This window comes from Apodemus sylvaticus, chromosome 15, assembly GCF_947179515.1.
Source record: "Apodemus sylvaticus chromosome 15, mApoSyl1.1, whole genome shotgun sequence".
Classification (NCBI taxonomy): Eukaryota; Metazoa; Chordata; class Mammalia; order Rodentia; family Muridae; genus Apodemus; species Apodemus sylvaticus.
This window is the reverse complement of record NC_067486.1, coordinates 41,997,468-42,021,400: the sequence shown is the minus strand read 5'-3', so window position 1 is coordinate 42,021,400 and position 23,933 is coordinate 41,997,468. Positions and strand designations below refer to the sequence as shown.

The 23,933-nt window shown below is 41.0% G+C and overlaps 3 protein-coding genes across 7 annotated transcripts in view; 2 read left to right on the top strand and 1 right to left on the bottom strand.

Annotated features, from left to right (window-relative positions):
* The window catches only part of Cmss1 (cms1 ribosomal small subunit homolog), a 311,896-nt gene that overhangs the window by 245,633 nt on the left and 42,330 nt on the right, over positions 1-23,933 (bottom strand). Inside the window, exon 1 of one of the 3 annotated variants that reach the window (XM_052159235.1) lies at positions 7,450-7,536. The exons of the other annotated variants lie outside the window; for them this stretch is intronic. The gene's annotated coding sequence lies outside the window, so the exon portion shown is untranslated. Of the gene's footprint in view, positions 1-7,449; positions 7,537-23,933 lie in introns of those variants that run through there. 3 annotated transcript variants of the gene reach the window in all.
* Positions 1-23,933, top strand: part of LOC127666360 (filamin A-interacting protein 1-like) — an 82,389-nt gene that overhangs the window by 24,418 nt on the left and 34,038 nt on the right. The gene's annotated exons all lie outside the window — the stretch shown is intronic.
* Positions 1-23,933, top strand: part of Filip1l (filamin A interacting protein 1 like) — a 43,363-nt gene that overhangs the window by 2,607 nt on the left and 16,823 nt on the right. The window contains exon 1 of one of the 3 annotated variants that reach the window (XM_052159231.1): positions 18,812-18,931. The exons of the other annotated variants lie outside the window; for them this stretch is intronic. The gene's annotated coding sequence lies outside the window, so the exon portion shown is untranslated. Of the gene's footprint in view, positions 1-18,811; positions 18,932-23,933 lie in introns of those variants that run through there. 3 annotated transcript variants of the gene reach the window in all.

Genomic DNA, 23,933 nt, shown 5'->3' with positions numbered 1-23,933 from the left:
AACAATGAATTCACAAAATTTTTAGGCAAATGGTTTGATCTGGAAAATATCATCCTAAGTGAGGTAACCCAATCACAAAAGAATACACATGGAATGCAATCTCTGATAAGTGGATATTAATTAGCGCAGAAGCCCTGAATACCCAAGGCACAAATTGCATAACAAATGACACCCATGAAGAAGTATGGAGAGGGTCCTGATCTTGGAAAGGATTGATCTAGCATTGGAGGGGAATATAAGGACAGAGAAAAAGGAGGGAGGTGATTGGAGAAGGGATGGAGAGAAGAAGGTTTATGGGACATGTGGGGAGAGGGGATCCGGGAAAGGGGAAATCATTTGGAATATAAACAAAGAATATAGAAAAGAAAATTATTACAAAAGAAAAAAGAAAAAAAAAGAAATGAATGCCCAAGAACATGCATGAGCTGCTAAAGAACTCTGCTAGAAATGGGCAGGGAGGGGAATGGACCCTGCAGTGTGGCCGAGGGTGCTGCCCACATGTTTATGCCTCAATTATAAGACCAGTCTAGTCTGTGAGGAAAGGCACTTCCTTCCCAGATGAGGAAATGGAAACAATTGTACAACTAGTAGCCATCAGATTCTTGCTGGTCTTGGCTAACGTGAACAAGGTTTTTTTTCCCAGTCACGAAGTTTCAATGCTTGCTTGCAATCAACAGATTTTAATCATGCCCATTTTTCCACCTACAGTTTTTCCAGTGCTTAAACTACCTTCACAAGGAAGTTGCCCTATTTCATTCCTTTTACACATGTGAAAAGTCCACTATGTTAAAACTTTTCGGTCGGACAGATACCTAGAATATAACTAAACCGTGAAGGTGACATTTTTAATCACAGTGTCTTACATTTAGTGTGACTCTCTTCCAGACATGACATTGGTTGACTTGTTAACCCTTTTAGTTGTCCAACTTCTTCCAGACCACGGAATGGGGTCCAACATTCCTTCCTTGCATCTAACACGTTTTCAGGTGTTTTCCATGTGACTACCTCCCACACTTTTTGCCATCTTCGAATAGCCGCCAAGCACTCATGCTTTATCTCAGAGTACTTTCATGAGGAATGCAAATCTCACTAGGGGTCAGACTCTCCAACAGCTTATCTCATGGTCACCACCATTTGCAATTCTCTCTTTGAACTGAATCTTTTAAAAACCGAGCATGCGAGACTGTCTATCTGTTCAATTCAACAACTGTCTATGGAATTCCTCTTTTTTCTTACATGAGGAGTATGGTGTAAACTCTGTTGAGGAACCTCATAATCCCCATGTATAGGAGACCGAGCCCCAAAGTCCTACTCAAAGAATAGCTGCTGCACAGTACTAAAAGCTTCTTGGGAACTGATGCTGGGTCATTTAGACTAACCATCTTTTTAAAATGTCCAATCTAAGCAGGGAGATGGAGATGCACACGTTTAATCCCAGCACTTGGGAAGCAGAGACAGGCAGATCTCCGAGTTTGAGGTCAGCCCCATCTACAAGACAGCCAGGTACACAGAGAAACCTTGTTTTGAAAAACAAACAAAGTCTAATCTAACATCCTAAGTACCTCTTGATGGCTTGGGTCAGTGAAAGTAGTATAATCATTTAAGTATTTTGTTCCTAACATAGTAATTATAGTTGGCCAAAGGCCAACCATGCATAGGAAATTAGTGCAAAAGCCACTTTATCATTATTAAAGCAACACATATTTTGTACACTTGTGCAACATTATGCTGAGCTCCACTGTAACAAAATGTGTGCTGCTACTTATACAGAAACAAATACATATCCTGTGACTTAAGCTTGTTCTTGTCCTTTCTGGAGTATGCGCTATTCATCAACAAGATAATGTGCAGAAAATTCAATAGGTGCATCCTGTCCAGCAGTTAACAAAGAAAAAAGTTGAAAGAGGGGAGTTATATAAATTGTTTACGTAAAGCAGCAGAGGTCCCCTAGCCTCAAAATACTCTGCTATTTACTCTTTGTAAACTCTCCTATTGTTGTCAGCTCCGATCATAGGTCTTCATGCTCAGGGAGAGTTCCCTATGAACAGCTGGCTAATAGCCAAGCAAAAGTACATAATTTAAAACACTCAATCAGCTTCATTCCAGGGCATTTTGTTTAGTGTTTAATAGCTTCTCCAGGGACGGGAAAATTACAAAAGCACATTGTTTTGACATGAGCTAAAGTGAGTCACTGCTTGTCACGACATTTTTGAGGATTCGGTATTAATCTTCTGAGAAAGGGAACCTAAACATTCTAAACACGCGCAGTTTTTCCTAAACAGCTCAGTAAAATAAGGCTACTCTTTGCACAGAGCAGCAAGAAATGTAGTCCCAGAGAAAACCCTGACTAGCCTCCTCTAATTAGGAGCCATTTTTTCCCCAACACCACCTTCCAGGAAAATTTTAATAGTCATTTGAAGCCCTGTCCCTAAAGCAACATTAAAGCTTATCAGTGTTTATTTCTTACAACATGTTACTACACAGTGTGTAGAGTCAAATGTTAGATAAATTTCAAGCCCAGTATCATCCATCATTTTTATCCCTTGTTCCTTGCATGTGTTCACAATTTTCAACAACAACAACAACAACAAAAAAGCTAAACTAACTAACTTGAATTTTAACTCCTAGATATTGCATAGTTTAGATTCTCCTATCTGCACACTTCACGCCTTCAAGAATGTTGGGGGACCTAAGCAAAGGCAATTTTGTTTTCCACTGGACCAGTGTCTAAAACTTCTCTGTACACCAAAATCGCCAGAGGCCCAGCGGCCAGCATGCAGGTCGGAATCTGGAGACTCAGTTACAGTACTCTGCTAGTCCTCTGTAACCTCAGTTGTTGCAAAGTCTGTACTGGAGTTTTAGACTTGCATGGAAGAGCAGAGAGTGCAAGCGGGGCAGTGACGGCGCTCTATGTAAGTTTGACATGCGCTAAGAGAGCGAAGAAGAGATCTGACTAGACTCTTACGAAATGACAGTTTATAATACAGCACTAAACTTAAACAGAGTTAGAAGTCAAACTTCACGTTGTCAGAGACTTGGTTTCTTGAAGTCTCTTAACTGATTAAATTAGAGTAATAAAAGTACTTACTTTATAGGGTTGCTATAAAGACTCAATGAGTTAAGCTACATCAATATAAAGTGTTAAGAATAGTGTTTTACACATGAAGACCAGCTCGGCACTTGCTAATATCCCTATCATTACCATCTTTGGCTTCACACCTCTCTAAAATGAGTTAAACTAAAGGTACTTGAAAGGTCTGGGTTTCTAGAATTTTAAGACATTGAATTTTATTTAGAAAATATTTAACCTATTCATTCTACAAATATTTACTAAGAACTTATGTGTGAAACATAATTCTATACATGCTGTCTAGGTTTTTTTTTTTTCTTAACAAAGTATTCCTGTACCTTTCCATTCATCTCATTCCAAAGTTCTAACAACTTGACTTTACAATACAGGGCTACATAGCCCCAGCACAAACACCACAAATAACTGGCGAAGAGACTCATGAGAGCTGGCTAGTTGAATAGTTACCCTATAAATACATTTTTTGCAAGCATCTATATGCTATATACCTCATGGAATTATTACAACAGTCTGTATGGAAAGTACTCCCCAGTATCCTTAGATATGGAAAATAGAAATACAAAGAGGTTATACAACTGGGATACAAAGGAACTTAAGATGTCTCAGCCTATAACCACAGGAGTTTACTTGGTTTGTAGAAGGTAAACTGTAATGGAATCAGTATGGAGAATCAAGTGCAACTCTAAATGTCTGCCCTCCAGCTTCAAAAACATTAAATTTCATGTAGAAGTCCTCATACTTTGCCTTAGAAAGCGTTTCTTGAAAAATACAATAGAAATGAGGAAAATTCTAGGGGGAAAAGTAGCCAGAATCACAGTATGTATCATACTGATTTCACAAACACAAATTCTGTACAAGCAATTGCTTTTGATCATTCAAATTGTATAATCAACTTAATTTGTGGAAAACTTTGTAAAAAAAAAAGGGGGGGGCACTATTTCCAATGATTTTAAAAGATGTAATTTCACTTTTAAGTCCAGTGCATTAATAATCCTTATTAAGGCTAAAGTATGTGTTACAAAATGACCAAAACACCCCTAAAGTATAATCACGTGATACAGGAAATAAAAAATGAGGTTTTCAAATCATAACCAAATGTTCTGTTTAAAATAAAAATGATGTAAATAAAGATCAACAAATATAAGACATTATTTTCTTTTAAAAGATATTTTTAGATGAAAAGAAATGACTTCTCAGTTTCGGCCTCTAAAGAAATGAACACATAAAAATCCCTATCAAATATAATCAAAAGCATATTTACTGGAGCTGTCATAAGAAAAGAAGTGTATACCTTTTTTTAGTATATATGTTCAGACCTTCTTAGTTGGCATGAAATTGCAATAGAAATCTGATTTACATTAGTATTAATAAATATCTAGCAGAAATAGTTCAAACTGTACATAAATTCTATGAGCTCATTAGACTCAGAGTACACGAACAGTGTCTTTTAACTTCACTTTCTGTGGGTATCTCTTAGTGTGCGCATATGGAGGACAGAAGTGAAGTGTCGTCTTCAACCACTGTCCATCCTATTTATGAGACAGGGTCCCTCCCTGAACCCGAAGCTCAGTGAGCTCCAGGAAGCTGGCTGTGTCCCCTCCTCGCAGTGCTGGGGTCAGACACACGCCGCCTTGCTCAGCCTTACCTGGGCGCTCGGGATCACACTGTGGCCTCCCTGCGCCAACTGAGCCACCTCCCAGTCCTTCCTGGATATTCTTATATGACCATCCAAGTCACATTAAAATGAAGCCCAATATAATCTGTTTTTAATTAGTCATGGTAATTAGAAGGACAAACGACTATTTAAGCATCAGTGCTAGCCATTCGTGAGTATTTGCTCAACTTTTACACATGATAGCAGGTCCTCTGTAGTGAGATCTCTAAAACCCTCATAACCTATCTGGAGGGGACTCAGGAAAGTGGTACAAGGAGGAAATGAGGAACTAAAGAACCCAGTTCAGAATCTGATTGCATCCGCAAAGAATTCAACAAGTCTGGTTTTCAGCTTTCACTATGCAAGATTTTCCCTATACTACACTAAGTACCTCAGTATACCACAAAAATATTATTACAATTTTTTGGCAACATATCAACCTTTAGAAAATACAGACTACTCAAACTATATAAAAAGGAATAGAATAGAAACTTCAAAATTTGATGTCAGGTAAATAAACATAAATTTGTTGAAATATTTAAATCTAAATTTATAAATCTACGTTGTTCATTGTTTAATTTTAAATTACATTTATTTATGGCCATGTACTATAGATATTGCCATGACTGTAATATATATTCATTAACTGAACCACAGAACAGCCCAGCAAAGTTTTCTGTAAGGAGTCAGGTAGAAAATGGTTTAGGTTTTGTGAACTGGATGGTTTTTAGTGCAGATGTCCACTTTGTTGGGACAGCAGGGAGTGGCCAGATGACATGTAAACAAAGGGGTGTGGCTCTGATCTTTATTTTTTGGACCTTGGAATTTGTATTTTACATAATGTTCACATAGAAGAAAAAAATGTTTTGTTTTGTTTTTTTAAGCTGCAAATTTAAAACCTATTCTTCGCTTCTGGGCCCTAAAAATTGGCAGTGGGCTAGCTATAGAAATTAGTGAGGCCTTCCTAAATTAATGGCTACACATTTATTTTTAAAGCATGGTAATGAAAACTTAAAACACACCATTTATACTAATAACCATAACAAGGCAGGGAAAAGAAGGCAGCAGGCAAAGTTCTAGGGTTCTACAGCACTGACATAAGTCATAGTTTAGGTATATATATATTAAATACACATAGTATTATTAGTATGAGCAAATCTTTCAATCATGCTAATATTATCTTAGATAAGACCCTAATCAACAATCATACCTAGTGAATTTTTCCATACAACTGGCAAGTTTTTAAATAAGCAGTCAAATTTTATTAAAACTAAAATTAGATGTTACTAAATCTTAGAGACAGGACACTTATTAATGTTCTTTACCACAGTCATTTCTGCTCAAATAAAAAAAATAAATAAATAAGCTACTCTCAGAAGTTTCTAGCACTAAGTACTTTTCTGTGAATTACAATCAAATCTAGAAACATTTTCTATTTGCCATGTCTGACAGATGACTAGAAATAAGCCTCAGCTTCCTTTTGTATATGTGGTGGTGGTGGTGGTGGTGGTGGTGGTGGTGGTGTGTGTGTGTGTGTGTGTGTGTGTGTGTGTGAAGGTCAGAGAGAGAGAAACAGAGAGAGAGATTGGTTGATGATGTGGAAGCTCTGTTCTTAAGGACGCTGTAGAGTAGAATCTGGAACTCTATAGAGCAAAGGTTTGGCTGCTACAAAAGTTATAAAACAAAACAATAAACAGTCTTTTTAGAAATCCTCTTTAAACAGAGCCTTCCTGAATATAAAGCCATTTGTGGACCAGTTCTCTCTCTCGTCCATGAAATGATTGTTCTGGTCTCACTACTTAAATAGAGTAATGTTACCAGGCTCTTGATCTGACTTCCCATCCCCTGTTCCTGTGAGAGCCACAGAAGAATGCAAAGGCAAGACCAAGAATGTAGTTAAGAGGACAGATGAGATCAGCAGAGAACACAAAACACTCACAGGGTGAGAGTGGACAATGACCCAAGCGACCATTGTGCTGAGAAACAAATTTTAGTATGTTCCATACTGTTTTTCTAAAGACTCTAGAACAGGCAGCTTTCTTAAGAGGTTTTCCAGTAAATTTGGATTAGCATGCAAGATAGTAGACAATGGTTATCTCCTTGTTCCTTACAGAAAGCTTCAGATTAGGCAATCTATTGTATCCTTTTAGATGATTTAGAATGTCATGTCTCCCTCCAACCAAAGTTTTTCCATTTCTCTCTGTCTCCTCTCTGTCTCTCAGTCTCCTACTCTGTCTCCTCTCTCTCTCTCTCTCTCTCTCTCTCTCTCTCTCTCTCTCTCTCTCTCTCTGTCTCTCTTTCTCTCTCTCTCTCCCCTCAGGCTGTGGGCCACACTAAGTTGGCAGTGGGTTGGCTACAGAACTTAGTCCCGACTTTAGGAATTCATGAGTACAAATAAAGCATTCCTACCTGGGTCCTATGTTTTGGGAATCTTTTACTCCAGGACTCTGTGTAATGCCTAAGGTTTAAGGTGATGGCCACTCATGAAGAGAGAAATTAACACCCCAACTAAGAAAGCACACATTTTACACACAGAAATGTTCCACTATCGGGGCATGCAAGCTTTTAGAAGTAAAACTGAACCACTGTGAAAAGCATAGCGGTCAGGTGGCCTCCATCAGGGCACCCAGCTTCCCTGGCCCTGCTGCCGCGCCTGCTGCTCCCCTCCAGTTTCCATTTGCTGTTTCCAACACATGGTGCCACTTACTTGCCAGGAAAGGAATCTCTGACCTACTCTTTATGTATGATGAAATGGCAGACGGAATGGAGCCAGAGACAGCACCGTTAGCCGTTATTCACACTTCTGTTTTCTCTTAACTTCCTTTTCTCTAGTTTATTCCTCATATGCTGGGAGGGATATGTAATCTTAAAAACATCCGTGACTCATGCTTTAGAATACGGAGCCACAGTCATGCCCTGGAAAAGCAAATGGCTCCTTCCTGGTGACAGCAGCAAACCTCAACAAAAGGAGCGTACGGAACAGGAGCTGAGCTAAAGGAACTGACCAGACACAGGTGAGGGGCTCCTTTGCCCAGCTCTCGCCAGCCTTGCCAAGCCTTCTTTCCTAGTCACGGCTGCTGGAGCACCCCAACATGAACCCGCAGCCTCACTCAGGGACCCGGTCCGTGGGCTCGGGCGGGGCAAGGAAACAGGAAAGAGATTAGATAAGAGTAAGGGGTTTTCCCCAAAGATGAGGGGATGAAATACAGAGTCTAGTACTGCGTTTTACAGTAGTAAGAAATAAACATTAATTCCAGTATGCATCAATTGTCCTATTTTGACCTACTGAATTTGGTATGTGACAAGAAGCACTAGCATAACTATGTTATTATACTAAAACAAAACAACATAACACAAGCCTTCAATGATAAGCAGCAGACACTACCAGGAATTTGACCTGGCAGAAAACATTGTCAACCAAAACATTAGGCTTTGTTCATGAGAAAAATTCAACTACAGTGCCTCAAACAGTCCACAGATACTACCACTTCAATGTAAAGAGACAGGACAACAAACAAGCAAACTAGCCCTGCTGAGTGATGACCCACTGAACCTGTATCATCCCTTAGAGGATGACAGCAGCTTTGAATTATGAGTAATGGGGACCGCCAGTGGTTGGAAAGAGCATGGCTTGATTGGACACTTTGGCCTCGGACAGCAAATACAAAGACACAGTTAACTTCCATCATCCTGGCCATGTAAAATAGTTACGCACACATTCTCTGGGTTATGAACAACTGACTTGTGAATGTTCCTTCTACATAAAAAGCCTACTCAAACTCCATTCAAAAAGATGACATCTGAAGAACAAGATCGTTTCCAGAGCTACTTAATTATCTGCAGGCCGAGCCGGCCTGGGGCCGCCATGAAAATGACGGGAGGTATTCACCTGCAATCCAAAGGGGAACCTGGAGCACATTTGTTAATAAATCTCAGATTTTATGTAGCATGTGGGCTCTCAGCTGGTCCACAAAGAGTTAGCTGAGCCCAAATATAGCTTAAAGCCTATACATCTGCAAGCATACTGTCCTCCAGTGCATGCTGTAATAGTCACAGTATGTATAAATCTCTTGAATTATGCTATTACTGTGTTACAAAATGACCATAGTATCAGTTACCGAAGTATAAGGTCTCAGTTTTAACATGGGCTTAGAATGTGTCCTTCGACTAGAGTTAGAAGCAACTCCACTCTTTAACAGTGCTGCTGTCATGGGGAAATATCTTGCGAGGGAACCTTTCAAATGGCCCTTTTGCCAAACAGGGAACTTCCTAGGTTTGGAAGAGTATTTACTTGCCTTCCTGCTATAAGCAAGCAAACTGCCCTAAGATCTAAAGTGAGACTAAGTTCAGTATTGCTTAGGTTATCCCATGAGAGGGTGGGGTAACCTTTAAGAACACGAGATGATAATAATAATAAAAAGGAATAAAGGGATGTAGAAATCATAACTGGAAAGGAGGGAACGGCCGACCAGGTCACAAGATTAATGGGGTCAGTATGTTTTTGTCGGGACCTGACACTAGTATGAGCACACACCCGCATCCATAACAGCTAGCACACCCTGTGGAACACGCTGCCACTTTCATTTGCACTTTTCAGATATAGAATGTCTTCCTCTCCATGGAAAAGACATCAAATGGGTTCCATGCTGTGAGTAATTAAATTAGTTCGGCTCTAATCTATTTTCTTTATATTCCCACCTTTCCAGCCGACATCTGCTTGTAAATTTCTTAAATTAGGGATCTGTCTTACTTTCTACCTGATAGTGAGCTATGGTAGGCTATAACAGAATAGTCGATGAAAGGCATCGTATGGAAGGAACTCTGCGAAAGCTGCCCGACTCAAATTGTCTTCCTCCAGGAAGCATCGATTACATGAGAAGCTTCCCCTAAAATACTCAGAAAGAGTCTTAACCACCGACTACCCATGATGGGTCATTACAAAGTCCAGGAGAAGCTTCCTGGACTCTCATAACTCATCTTTCCATGTTAAAGACTAAAACACAGAAGTTATTCTATTCAATGGGCCAATAACTGAGACAACACTATGTGATTTGCAGCTGGAAAAAAAAGCCACTGATTATCTATTACTAATCTGAATAATGAATGAAAACACTGAAATGCAAACACTGGAGACTGCAGCCTAAAGTGCACTTCCTTACAGCCATATAAAAGGCTCGAGCATACTAATTTTTAGGATGTTTCTTACATAGTTTTCAGCCTGAATTTTCAGTATTAGATGAGTCTAATGTCCATTTCTGATTGGGAGATAAACTAGCTATACACACACACACACACACACACACATACACACACACACCCTGAAATATTTAAAAACAAATATTTAAAATATATTAATGTGATGGCAAATTACTAAGGGTGACCAAAGAGTGATGTGACAACCCTAGCAAGGCAAACAAAACACCAAATGTGGCTTTTTCTTTAAGAGTAGTTTTTAAACTACAGGAACTTAAATTTTGATTTCATAGTGTAACAGTAACACAGGCCAAGTTCGATAAATCCTACAGACTTCCTAACCCAACATGAGGCTGGGGTTGCAAAGAACTCAACTGTCCAGATCATGTTAATTTAGAAGCAAAACCACCTGCAGTGAACTGCAAGGAAAACTGCTTTCCTTGAAGCCTGGAACTTGGAGGGGAAGCAGTAACCTCAGTGAAGTAGGTATGAACGATGTCACCCGCATTGTTCTGCAGCCAGATTCATATTTATTTGGTTGGTGTGAAACTAAAACCAGAAAACGGACAAAACAAAAATGAACAAAACAACAATAGAATGTGTTGAAGTTTTTAACAGAGCTTTGGGTTTGAAAATATCCCCTGATAAAAACAAGTGGAACTCTTCTCTGGTAGACAATTCTTTCAACACAAACTTTCAACACAAAGAATCCACAAATGTTCTCCAAATATAAGCTCATATAAAAATCAGAAACACACCTGAATATGTTACAAATGACTGAAACCCAAGGAAACAGAAGGAGATCTACAACGTCCTCAGAGACAAACTATCAAGTAACACATGAACCATATTTCATCTGTCTATAGAACAGCAAGGGGACTGACAGCACACACCTAGACAGGAGCCTTCCAAAAATGCTATACTAGGGATAAAAAGAGAAACCTTTGGAAATTAAGTATAGTAACTGTCAATCAAGCAATGGGATTAGCAAACAGGACAAATCTGAAGCACAAGTCCACAGACATACCACCCGGAACATGCCCAGTCTCCTGGGAAGGAGCTAAGCAGTACAATCTGAAAGGCCAAGCGGGTGCAAAAGCAGAAAGAGCAGAAAAGGCACATGAAGACTGAAAAAGAAAGCTTAACATGTGTCTAATCTAAGTTTTTAAGCAGAAACGATTAAGCACTGCTCAGAAGCCATATTTGAAAAGTTAATATTGGCTGAGAATTTTCTAGAACTAGAGACACCAATCTACAGATTCAGTGAAATTTCAGTGAAAACTAGGACAAACAAAATAAATGTGTACTTAAGCACACCACGCTAAGAAATGATAGAAATGATAGAAAAAATAGAAAAAATAGAATAATAAAGATACAGGTTAGATCATAAAAGCAAAAAAAAAAAAAAAAAAAAAAAAGTAAAGGAATGACAACTATATTGCTGACTGACTATTCAATAAATTACATGGTACGCCAGAAGTGACTGATAGTCTCTGTGAGCTCAGAGAAAACCAGTGTCATCCAAGACCCCTACAGTGAGAAGCCTAAACACCAGAGGTAAGAGAAGGTCAAATAAATAAAGAGTGCATAAAGAACAGACTTCCGCTTTTAAAGACTTCAGAAGACTGCATCTGTGTTGAGAGCAATTGATCCCAGATGAAAAACTGAAGCATAAGGACGATAAGCAAGCAATAATAAATACACTGGGGCATCTACACCACCGTCCTCTAAACGGTGCAGCTGATGCTGCCCTGTGGAGCTAAGAACAACTAGAGTATGTGACAGAACTGGGACTGTGTCATCATAGCTACAAAGGTTTGGACGAGGTTTCAAACACTGGGGTTCTGAGATACTAGGATGTGAAGAAGAGTTTTTTCAGGATAAACAATCCCCAAGAGAACAGGGAGGCAGAGGTTACTTCCCAAACAGATATGGAGGAAAAATCAATAAACATAAAGATCGGAAGAAGCCAAGAAATAAGACACAAAGCAGAGTAAATATTGACAAGAGAGATGGTAGGGTCTGAAGAAACAGCTCTGTTCCTTACAGGGCTAGTCCACCAGGCGTCTTGGTGCCACACAAGGTAGGCAGGTTTCTGTGAGTTGAAGGACAACTTGGTCTAAGTTACAGGCCACCCAGGGATATACAATGAGACCGCCTTGTCTCAAAAACAAAAACAAAAAAGACACTAAACAAACAAACAGTTCTGGCTGTTCTTCCAGAGGGCCGAGTTTAGTTCCCAGCCTCTAGAAGCAGTTCACAACTGCCTAGAACTCCAGCTCCAGATCTGGCCCCTCTCTCAGGTTCCTAGGGCACCCACATATGTTTGGAAAGGTATAAATGAGTACATGCATATCAAGTGCAACCATCTATAAAGGACTAGGGGACATGGGGTCTAAAACCTTAAAGCCCACTCTCAGTAAGACACTTCCACAAGGCCACTCCTCCTAACCCTTTTCAGAGTGCCACTCCCTGACGACTGAGCATTCAAATCTATGAGCCTATGTGGACCATTCTTATTCAAACCACTAGAGAACTCTTGACTAAGAAATAAAGAACCTAGAACCTGGCCCTTGTCAGGAGAGGGAAGAGAGTTCCTGAGAGATCCTTTCCTAACTGCAAATGTCCCACTAAGGAGGAAGCCACTGATGGCTACGAGTTGTTCATGGAGATAGACAAGAGGTACAGAGACTTGCTTAGGTAGCACAGACAGCTTCCTGGAAAGTACCTGCGCATTCAGCAGGCGGACCTCCTCCAACAGACAGACAGACAGACAGACACACGGCTGCTCACCTGCTGCATCCTTTGCTTGCCCTGACCTGTTTTGCACTAGGGCTCCTACTGAACCCAAACTGGCCTTGGACTTTCCATCCTTCTCATACTGCCACTCTAGTGCTGGGATTTCAGAAGTACAGCTCTACTTCCCGAACAGTAATACTGTAGCCTTGCTAAATGAAACATGATTAGTTTCTTATTTGGGGACAGACTTTTATCTTATGAGAACCACTGAATTTTGTTTTTAAATATGCTAACTTGGGGCTGGAGGCATCCCTTATCAGTACTTGATCTTGCTGAGGACCAGGGTTCAATTCCCAGCATCCCCATGGCGTCTCACAATCGTTCCTAAGTCCGGCTGCCGGGGAAGATGCCCTCTTTTGATTTTTATGGGCACCAAACATGCACATGGTACACACACATAAACACTTTTATCACATAAAGTAAAATGAGTAAATCTAATATATTTAGACACTTAATATATTTAGAATGAAGCTAAAAAGCATCCTTCAGGGCCAGAGAGCTTCTGGCCTGCCTCTGCCCCTTAAGTGCTAGGATTAAAGGTGTGTGCTGCCACTGCCGCCACCGCAGCCGCTGCCACCACCACCACCCTGCAATGCAATACGTTTTAGAATACGTCCGTCATGCATAGAATAGACCATGCAGATGGCAGAACAACTAACGAGAGCCAAATGATACTGGTATTTTCTGACTTACAAAAAGTAACCTCTTTTAGAACTTAATTATTAAGTATAAACTGTGTACAAGAAAAGGGCTATTCTTTCTCCACAAATATTTTTCCTTGATAACAAATTCTATATCTACATGAAAAGCTGTGTCAACTAGTTTCTTTAAAAACACATTCCTTAAGACAGGGAGTGCAATCTCTCTGACAAGGTCCCTTTAGAAGAATGGACAAGATAAAACACTGAGGACAGCTGTACTGGCCAGAGACAAGAAGACTAATAGGTCTTTTCCGTCTCTAATTTCTGTGATTCGAGGGCTTTTTACTCCTACAGTAATACTTGTGAGTCCAACAATTTCTCAAAACTATTATTAGTTGCCAAGGAAACGAAATGTTTGTCAGAATAAATAAGCAAATGGGTTGGCCCTGAATCGCAGGCTTTTCCTGTTCCCATGCAGTGGTGGCACCGTGCTTGTGCCTCTTCGTTCTCTCCGGGCCACTCTGCTCACCTACTTGGCACGCATGCCTGCTCATCACAGGAATACCACATCGACCTCACAGCATCACGTGGGGGGAAGGACAGATCTCTGTTCCACACAAGATACTTCACGCAGTGAAGAATGAAGCCTTGTAATGGTAAGGGATAAGAGGATGCAGCTGGTTTTGTGACCAACACAATTAAAATGTATAAATTTACACACACACACACACAAACAGTATGAAAACAGTGAATTTTTAAACCAACTGGAAGTATTCATCCAGCAGAATTATGTCAAATTACTTTGTCTTTTCAAATTATGAAGATACTTATTAATCGTAGAATGAAAGTAAACATGAACTACTTAGTTCTCCCCTACCAAGAGCCCACCCCACTCACTAACAAGACTTCTCTTCCCACAGCTCACTGCTGCCACACTCAGCCTCATCAGCTCTTAAGGGTCTCGGGTGCCAGGAAGTGGTGGAGCACACCTGTAATCCCAGCACTGTGGAAGCAGAGACAGGCAGATCTGAGTTTGAGGCCAGCCTGGTCTATAGAGGGAGTTCCAGGACAGCCAGTGCTAAAGAGAGAAATCCTACCTCAGAGGGGAAAAAAAAAGAAACGAAAAAGAAAAAAGGGAGTGAGGGGAAGGGAAGGGGAAGAAAAGAGGGTGGGTGAGAGGAGAGAGGGAGGGAGGAAGAGAAATAATCAGTGGGCTTCGGGAAAGTTCAAGGACTATGGATCCTCTAAAACACAGGCTGTACATGAGAGTGAGACTGCAAGTGTGTGTGTGTGTGTGTGTGTGTGTGTGTGTGTGTGTCACCATAGTCTGTGTGTATGTCCAGATTCAATCTGTTACCTTATACCATCAGGTTCTTGGAGCACAGCAACTATCTACATTGTCCAACCAGGCAGGTGTCAGCCCAAGAACAGAAAGAAGGGAGAAGGGAGTCTAGGGTTGCCTGCACAGCAAGCACTCAGTCCACTGGCTCTTTTGTGAAGGAGCAAGAAGATGGACCAGGACCATAACCCAGAGCCACGGCAGGTCCTTGGTGCTCAGGGCCAAGGGGCTTTGCACAAAGGCTGCATGAGGACAACACATAAGGACTAAGGACAGCTTCGCTGCCAACCCAAATGAGAGGGCTATGGAGCCTCGCCTCCCTGAGCCATCCAAGTCTGCCCTCCCTGTTCAGGTTACCATCTGGATCAGGTTCATACTGAAATAAATGGACTGCCCTCCTGTTCCTAACACTCATCTTTCCTTCATCGTCCAAGAATTCAGTTGTAGTATGTTCTGCACATGCCTGATACCAAGGATAGTGGGGTCATTCTAAACTTTGCATAAATATTGTTCTTCTTATGCACATATATCTCTGATCACTTTCTATTCATAAAATAGGTATACAAGAGATTAACAGCAAATAGAGATAAAATAGCAAAAGTATATGAATTTATTATAGTTAAGCTTTTTAAGGCTTCGGGATTGTTTCCACTTAATGTTATCAAAATCATGGTAGTGCTTTATATTGGGGTCAAAAGAAACACATTATAATCAGAGGTGTGGCTCCAACATGCTAGGCTGGGACAGGGCTCACAAGTAGCCAAGATACTATCCATTTAGGGTAAAGAATCATCACTAAAACTGTGGACATTTGAAAAAAGTTGTTAAACACATTTTTGGATGACAAAGGAGAAATAGAGGCAAGGAGAAATGTCATTTGAGAAATACAGCCAGGTCACAAAGAACTGGCTTGGCATGCTTAAGGGCACACGTCAACTGTGTTAGATAGTTACGGCCGATAATGACTGGCTTTATGAAGGACACGGGCTGCTGTGGGCATCACGGCCTTCACTTGTTTGAAGCGCATGAAATTAACCCATGGGGAACTACTTGTGACTATATAAGAAGTTAATTTTCAGGCTGGTAAGGCAGCTCAGGTGGTAAAATGCTTGCCTAGCATGCAGAAGGCTGAGTGTGATCCTCAGAACTGTGTAAGCCTGCACACGGCTGTAACCTAGGCAGGGAGAGTCAAGGCATTCACAGCTACACGGCAGTCTGAGCCTGGACTAGGTAAGACTGTCTCAAGGGGAAAAACAGAAAGGTGATCTTTTATGGTAAAATTTAGTTAATCCTTCCTGGCCTTCAGCCCTTTTATCTAGAAACCTCTTTTCCCTTATAGAAAGTAATTAACTCTGCAGGAAAACTCCTCTGTTCCTTTTCTAAATAACACTTTAAACCAACTGCTTATTTAGATTACAAATGCAGATTGCTAATTGCCGCAAGGGGCCTTACCTTTATTTGTTGCCATGTTTATTTACAGGAGACTCACTGAGGATAGAATGGAACAGCATATGATAATTAGCAAGAGAGCAAACTTTTCTCAGCCCATTTGAGTATTTCAGGAGTATAAGTAAAAAGGAAACAAGAACCACAGTTCAAGAAATATCATACAAAGACATGAAAATCTCTCATCAGCTCATGAGAGTCGATGAAGCACGGCAAACGGCTGGTTGGAGTTTGCAGACACAACAGCTGGCTGTAGTGTCTAAAAGTCCATTTCTCACAGTGTTTGACCTATAAGAAAATCTCTCTGGTGCTCGAGTTTTATTAGAGCATGTCATGTTACTGCCACCGCCTAGAAAACCACCACATATACAATTCCATGATGTCTCCAGTGTGCTTAATGCCCAAAGCGTTAGTTAATGCACAGTTAGGGTAGCACTGGTGTGAAATATGCAAAGACAAGAGTCTTAGCTTTCCTAGTTCATCACCTAGTCTGTAAAAAACAGGTGTCAAGTAAATCAGAGTAGTCCCTTACCAATGACAGACATCACTGAGCAACCTTCTGAAGAATAAGTCCAAGATTATGCCAAAAAATTGTTTAAGTCCTTGCATCTTAACTCTGAAGTCAAGAGTGTTCAATCTGAAGGAGTTCGTGTGAAAACTATGGATAACCCTATCTCAAATGTGTGGTAAATAAAGATTAAATGATGACATGCACATTAAACTCAAAGGATGGCCACTGGCATGATGCAAAAGCTCAAAAAACGAGGGTTATTACTGGTTACTGGAAAAAGCGCTTACATACCATGACCTTAGTTGGAAAGCTGAATCAGAGTGGCTGGAGAGCAGTGCCTCAGAGAGCAACAGGGCACCAAGTAAGGCTTGCAAGGAGCAGGAAGGGGCCTTCTGTCTCTTGACTTGCTTCAGGAACTGTAGACAAGCCTCGGATCTGTTGAGTTCTTCCATGTTCAGAACAGAACTACCCAGAGTACTGGGTAATCTTACAGGGATATGGGAGTCAGAGAGGGTGGAAAGCCGGGGCACAAACCGGCAAGAAGGAAACAGGTGGTGGCATCAAACATTAGGAAATGTTTCACTAAGAGGATCAAAGCACAGCAAACACAGCAAACTAGGAAGGGCTTGCTCCTGGATAGATGCCTTCTGTGTGCTCCGAGTTCAAGATTCCTGTGGCTTTCGTGGATCACTCTATGTCATGAAAAATAAAAAAGGCAGAGCCAGCAGTGGGCATAGTTCATAAGCAGAGGTGCGGGCAAAAAACGAAAAAGATCATAATGTGCTTCTCAAATACAGAACAACAGTAAAGGAAGGTAACAGCAACATCTACAGCATCCAGACAGTCCTAGATTCACTAGGACAGTTCATGTTCAGAAGGGTATATTCATTCATACGTATATTCATACATTGCTGCATGAAAGGCAGCCTGGCTGTCTCTGGAGGAGCTGTAACAGAAACATGCTTGTCCAGTGAACGGCAGGAAAGCAGAGGATACATGCTTACTTGGGGGCCCTGCTCCCCGAATCACTCGCTAACCCCCAAAAGAAACAAGAGGACCATTTTCATGATTCCTGCTTGACAGACACAAGGGAACAATAACTCCATAGACATGTGCATCATAATAGGAAGCAATCCTATTTTAGCTTGATCTAAAAGGAGGTTTTAAATAGACTCAAGCTACTAAAGCTACCCTTCTGAAGCCTGCAGATGAGGCTGCTACATCTCTAATTTGTTTAGCAGATTCACAGATTTGGAATATAGCTTTGGAGGTTCTCTTACTGATATTCAAGGTAACTAGGAGGTCAGCACTCATTTATAAAGAAAATTTCTTCTATACAAGGAAATCTGTCCCACACCAGAGGGTAACAGATCTAATCCAAACATATTTCACCAATGTTTTTCTTCTTGTGTCTTTGAGTTTGTTTTTGGTTTTTGTCTTATTTGGTCGGAAGGAGAAAACTGATTAAAATTAGTTCTGAAGTTCTATTTTTATACATTGTCCTGCAAGTACTGGGCAAAACATTTAATTTCTTTAAAAATACTTTCCCTGCCAAAATATCTGATTAGTTTTAACTGCTTTCATTAAAACACGGGCACGTAGAAATGAGGAGAGGAGGTCTTTTCAGTAAAAACAGAAAAATAAGCCTTCATCTGGCCTTCCCATCATCACTTGAAGAATTGTTTGGTAGTTACATCATCAGGAAATAAAATACTATCCTCGGAGGACCCCCTACTCTCTACAAAGAGAAAAGAGGTTTGAAGTTTATATGTCCAAAACCCCAACTTCTTTTCCTCTTTTGGCTCCCCAAGAAACCCCAAAACAAATGTAACAAAATGTATTTACAAAAGTTTACACAAGAATCAGGACATGTATTTAAGAACTTAAAGCTGCAACTTTAAGTTGTGAGACACAGTAGGAGAAGGGTCGAACTTGATGCCCAAGGTCTTGGGCAGCCTGGTAGGAGGGTGTGTGGATCAGGCCCGCTGGACCCGCACGGGGAGCCGGGGACCCACGGCGCAACCATGCGGGTGTCGGCCTGCGGAGCTGTGAGGGTCTGGGCGCTCGTGGCCCCGCCGCCGGGGCCGCACATGCTGCGTTCCTTATAAGGCTGAGCGGTGACGTAACGCCCAAAGGCCGGGCGCGCTTGGAGTCCTGCTCGCATTGTTCGGGAGGCTCCCGGAGCGCGCACAGCCGCTCGCAGCGCAACCGCGGCTCGGCTCGCCGCCCCGCCCGGCACGGCTCGGCGCCCGCAGCTCAGGTAAGCCCGAGAGTCGCAGCTCCGGCTCCCGCTGAGCCGCCGCCCCCGGGCCAGGGGCAAGTGTGTGGGTCGCACCCAGCACCCGCTCTACTCCAGAGCAGCGGGAAGGTTTTGCAGAGCGCACACAGTGACTGCCAGCCTCAAGCCCTTTTCCAATTCAAGGACTTCAAAGTTCTTGGCTGCTGGAAGAAGACGCGATTTAAGTTTAAATGGGAGGTGCGGTGCGGGGTATGGATTCCAAGGCTTCCCAAGTGGCTACAGGTACTGAGAAATCTAAAGGACTGGGGACTTCCACTGTAACAGCTCCAGCCCAGTATCTTATCTCCTCAGGACTTAAAATTTTCAGCTCTTCCAAGAGTAGAGTGCGAAATCCTGCCACATGGGACTGGATTTGTTAATGTCAGCTTTTTCCTTAGAAATATTAATATAAAAGTATTTTTAAAACAGCGGAAATACAGTTGGAATTAGTATGAAACTAACTTTTAAAACAACTTTATGATGATACAAAAAAAAAAAATCTGGCTCTAAAGCATGTCAGTCTGTAGCAGGAAGTTTGTTCCCTTTCTAGTTCTTTCCATTCCAGCTCTACTTTGCAGAGAACTATCTGCATGTAGAAGATGAAGCTATCCTCTCTAGGTTAATATTCTAATTATATTTAAAAACTAATCGTTAAGGGAGCATCTACATAATAATCTTAATCACTGGGATTTTAACCACAAATAATTATACCTAAACCTTAAAAGGTGATAGCTATTGATAAAGGCTCACAATACAAATGAACATTTTTTGGTAGATACCGGGAAGCTACATAATTTACTGTACCTTTCCAAATGAAGATCAGCAGAGACATTTTTTAAATGTCAATTTTAGTATACTAGAGGTGGTGGGAAACTTCTGTACCTTTATATGATCTGAACACAGTGTGAAACAAAACTTTAGGAACTGAAAGAATCACTTCCCCTTTTTAAAAGCCCCTGTTTTCCAAATTTGCACAATTACAAGCTCAGGATCCGAGGGCTACCACTTCTATTGACTTAGGCTGACAGGGTGCAAATGCTTTCATATTGTTGGCATGGGAAAGACCATACAAGCTACTGTTCAAATGTTTTACAGAAAGGAACTACAACCAAAGGAATATTTTATTAGTATTTGTCGGGGGGGGGGGGTTAAATGAGGTTTTAAAATGAAACAGGTTTTTTAATGTGATCAAAATTGAGAAATGTTTTTGTAGTTGAGTTTTAAAAGTATATGACACATCTACCATTTTTGCTGCCTACATGATTTTTTTGTTTTGTGTTACTTTTATTTGGAGAAGTAAAAGGCTGATTTTTTTTTCTATTCTAAAAATAAATTACATGTTATCAGATCTGAAGATAGGATAAATAAACTGCAAGTTAGAACTAAGAAGTAAGATTCCTCCAAACCATTATTTCAATCCAAGAGAAGTCTCATGACGAGAGGGGCCAGCAGGCAGCGAGGTCACAGTGAAGATGTTCAGAATATGTAACAGAAGAGAGGAGGATGGTTTGTCTGTCTGTGTTTTATGGACAGTGATTGGAAGGTGAAAAATCCCTGCCTTGAGAAAAGGCATTTGCATTTTCTAAAGTAGTAGAAGGGGAAACCAGAAACCATCAATTATTGTTTCGGCTATATCAAAGTACCATCTGTAACATAAACCATAGCTCAACTGTTGAAAGGCAGGAACCTCTGTCAGAGCCCTGGAAGCTGTGTCCCAGAGTCTGCCTTCGGTTTTAAGCATACAAACATTTTATAACATTTCAATCACAGATTTTAATATTACATTTTTTTCCAGATATGCACTTTTAAGCATGTTGTTAAAAATTAGGACCTCTTTTAAAACTGAAAGTTAAACCACATTTATCATGGGTACACTCTGTCAAAGTGGGCTGTCTAGGTGAACATTTCTCAGTTTTCATGACAATCTTCACCATGGGAATTTGTTTTCTTTCTTTTTTTTCTTTTATCTTTTTTTCTTTTGTCTTTTTTACACTTCAGATAAAGCACATTGCAGTCTTAGGCTTGTAAATTTATTTCCCCTGTTATAGCAATTAACATAGCTGTTAATCAGTGGATTTTTGTTGTATTTTGTTAATATATGAATCAAGTGGTTTGTCCTCATTTTCCAGTCTTATTGAAATTTCAACTAATTTCCCATAACACACACACACACACACACATACACACACACGCGCGCGCGCGCACGCTATGGATTTCATTTTAAGATTCTCTCTGGTTTGTTCCCATCAAACAAGTACCTCTGATAATGAACAGAGTTTGAAGTTTTAACTGTGAGAATTGAGGAAGAAAAAAATTTCATTAATTGTTTGTAGATTTTTTTACAAGGTAAATAGGAAAATAACAAACACAGAAGACAAAACATGAAACTCTCTTATTTACAGGAAGAAGGACAGAGGGCAAGCAACACTGGCCTCAGTCTCCCCAGGGACCTGAAAGGTGCCACCTGTTGTTCATACATCCAATCTTTGAAAAATTACCTTAAGTTTATGTAATTTGTGATGGACTATGAATGCTGCTTCCTTTTCAACTGATTACCCAGTTCCTGTGAACCATGCTTAAATGATCTTAAAGAAGAGATTCACAAATGCCCAAAGCAGCATTCCTATAGCTGCTTCTGCCATTGTGGCAGCATTCGGCAGCACTCTGAGTCACCAACCCAATCACTAGAGTTTGATGTATACTGCAAAGACTATTAGGTTCTCCTCTGGCTGCGTCCTTGGAGTGAGGTGTGTGTGCCATTTGTCTCATCCTCCTAAGAGGTTAAGTGATTACTGATAGATCATCACCAACAACGCAGCTGTAAACACTCCCACATCCTTCCTTTTCATTAAGGAACAGACTTGAGATTCTCTTTCCCTCACTAATCTCACTAACCGTGCCTCTGACTGGGAAAGCTAGGCCAACAAAGGTGAGGGGTCTTGCCAAGCAATTTTAGCCCTGAGAGGAAACCTCCCTCTTCATGCTGTGTGAAAGGTTTCAGCAGAGTAAGATAGGATCACAGAGCAGTTGTACTTCTGAGTTCAAGAACAGTAAAGACCACAGTAGCAATGCTCTTTCTCTAACCTAACCACTCTCACATTCCTATGCTCAACTGCTTCCCAAAGAAGTCTTAATACAATTCCTTTATGATGACAAAGTTAAGGAATGTCTGCACAAGACAGGAGATAGGTAGATGACCACTGAGACAGATAGGTGCAGACATACCCAATTTCTTGTTTCAATTTGGCATTACTTACTCTAGTCCAAAGGCCGATTATCAGCAAATGACAGAACACAGACAGCAGAATAGCAAACATCCAACTCCACAGAGATGCATTTAAGACAAGCCTCAGTAGGTTATAAATGGACAATAGGATAAGTCAAGAGCATGTGTGTACACACTGCTACCACTGCAAAGCATACCAGCAGAACCTCACAGCTGCATGTGACAGTAGTCGCTGATCCAGATGCCCGACATTACAGAAGACACTGATATCTAGTGTGACCAGCACCAGCGATGCTGAGAAACTCAAGGGCAGAGCCAAGACTCCTCCACTGCTGGACTGTAGCCCACTACTGGTTTCTCCGTTAATTAGTGCTCAAAAGACAAGCAAACAGAGGCCTCAGAAGTAGCCTCAGCACTGTATGTGGTAATTTAAACATAAAATTCATTAACGAGAAGGGTGTTTTACGTTCTCATTAATACATAATAAGAGAACAAAGGGAAGGGAGTGAGATGAGGTTGATACAGCTTACCCAGGCCATCTAATGGCAAAGCCCACCCTTGATCTGAGGTGAGAGGTGCTGTGGACAGGGAATGTGCTGACATCATAGTGACTAGGTTGACAAGTGACTTGCTAGTATCAACCTCCTTAGCTGTTAAGAAGCCCTCTTTCAAAAACCAGAGGCTTAATACTTTTAAAACACCCTCCCCATAAGATGCAGGAAAGTCACCTCTGAAGGCCATTTATGACTGCTGACACCTTGCTTCCTTTACCCCCACACCACACACTGTAACGTTTTATTATATATTAACTAGTTTATTGTCTATATCTGGGATTATAAAGTACTTCAGTATCATTTCTCCCTAGCTTCTAGGGAAGTAGCTAGCTATTGTTACTAGGTGTGTCACTAGGACAAGAAGGACACTGAATAAAAGTATGAATAAATGATCCTAGAACCCCAGAAGCTTCTGACTTGGGAAGAAGGTATACTCTGCCAATGGTGGGCTACATTTTGATCCCGAATCCCAAACACATCTCTGCCACTGCTTGAATTAACTACAAAATTGACTTAGAAATAAAAAGGCCAGAAAACAAACCAGTCAGTGGAGTCAGGACAGAGAAACTGCTTTAAATTTAGTGTCCCAGATAGAGTATGTACAGAGACTAAGTCAACCCTTCTTAGCTCTTGGCCCACCCATCTCTCTGTAGCCTTTAACTCCTTCCCCCAAATAATGAGCTTGAAAACAGAGAAAGAGCACCAGGTGAACTGCCGCAGGGCATGAAAGAATGCAGCACAGTACAGTGGTTTCTCCTTAATGAAGAAGGGATTCCTTAGAATCTCTGATCTCTGGGCCTTGGCTGTGGGCTTGCAAGGTACAGGCTTGGAAGGTACAGGCATGTGGTCAAATAACTCACCCTCCAAGTAACTGAAAAGGAGCCAACTGTTTTCCTTTGGACTTGGATTCCAGAGTTTCTGTGTGTACTTCCTATATCTAAAATTCCATAGTTAGGCAACTTCACTGCCTACTGTGAATCCAGTGTAAGTCTTACATCTTGTTTCAGAAACAGCAAGCAAACCTTGCTAAGAATAAGATGGGCTGGTGGGACAGCAAGCAAGTTCACCACACACCACACCAAGTCATTAACCTTAGCCATTGCCTAGCTTTGAATTGATGAAGAAAAGCTCACCAGTACCTCTTACACACAGGCTCCAGTTGTCCTTGGCCCCGTCTCTGCTTCTCAGTGAGTTAACTGAGACA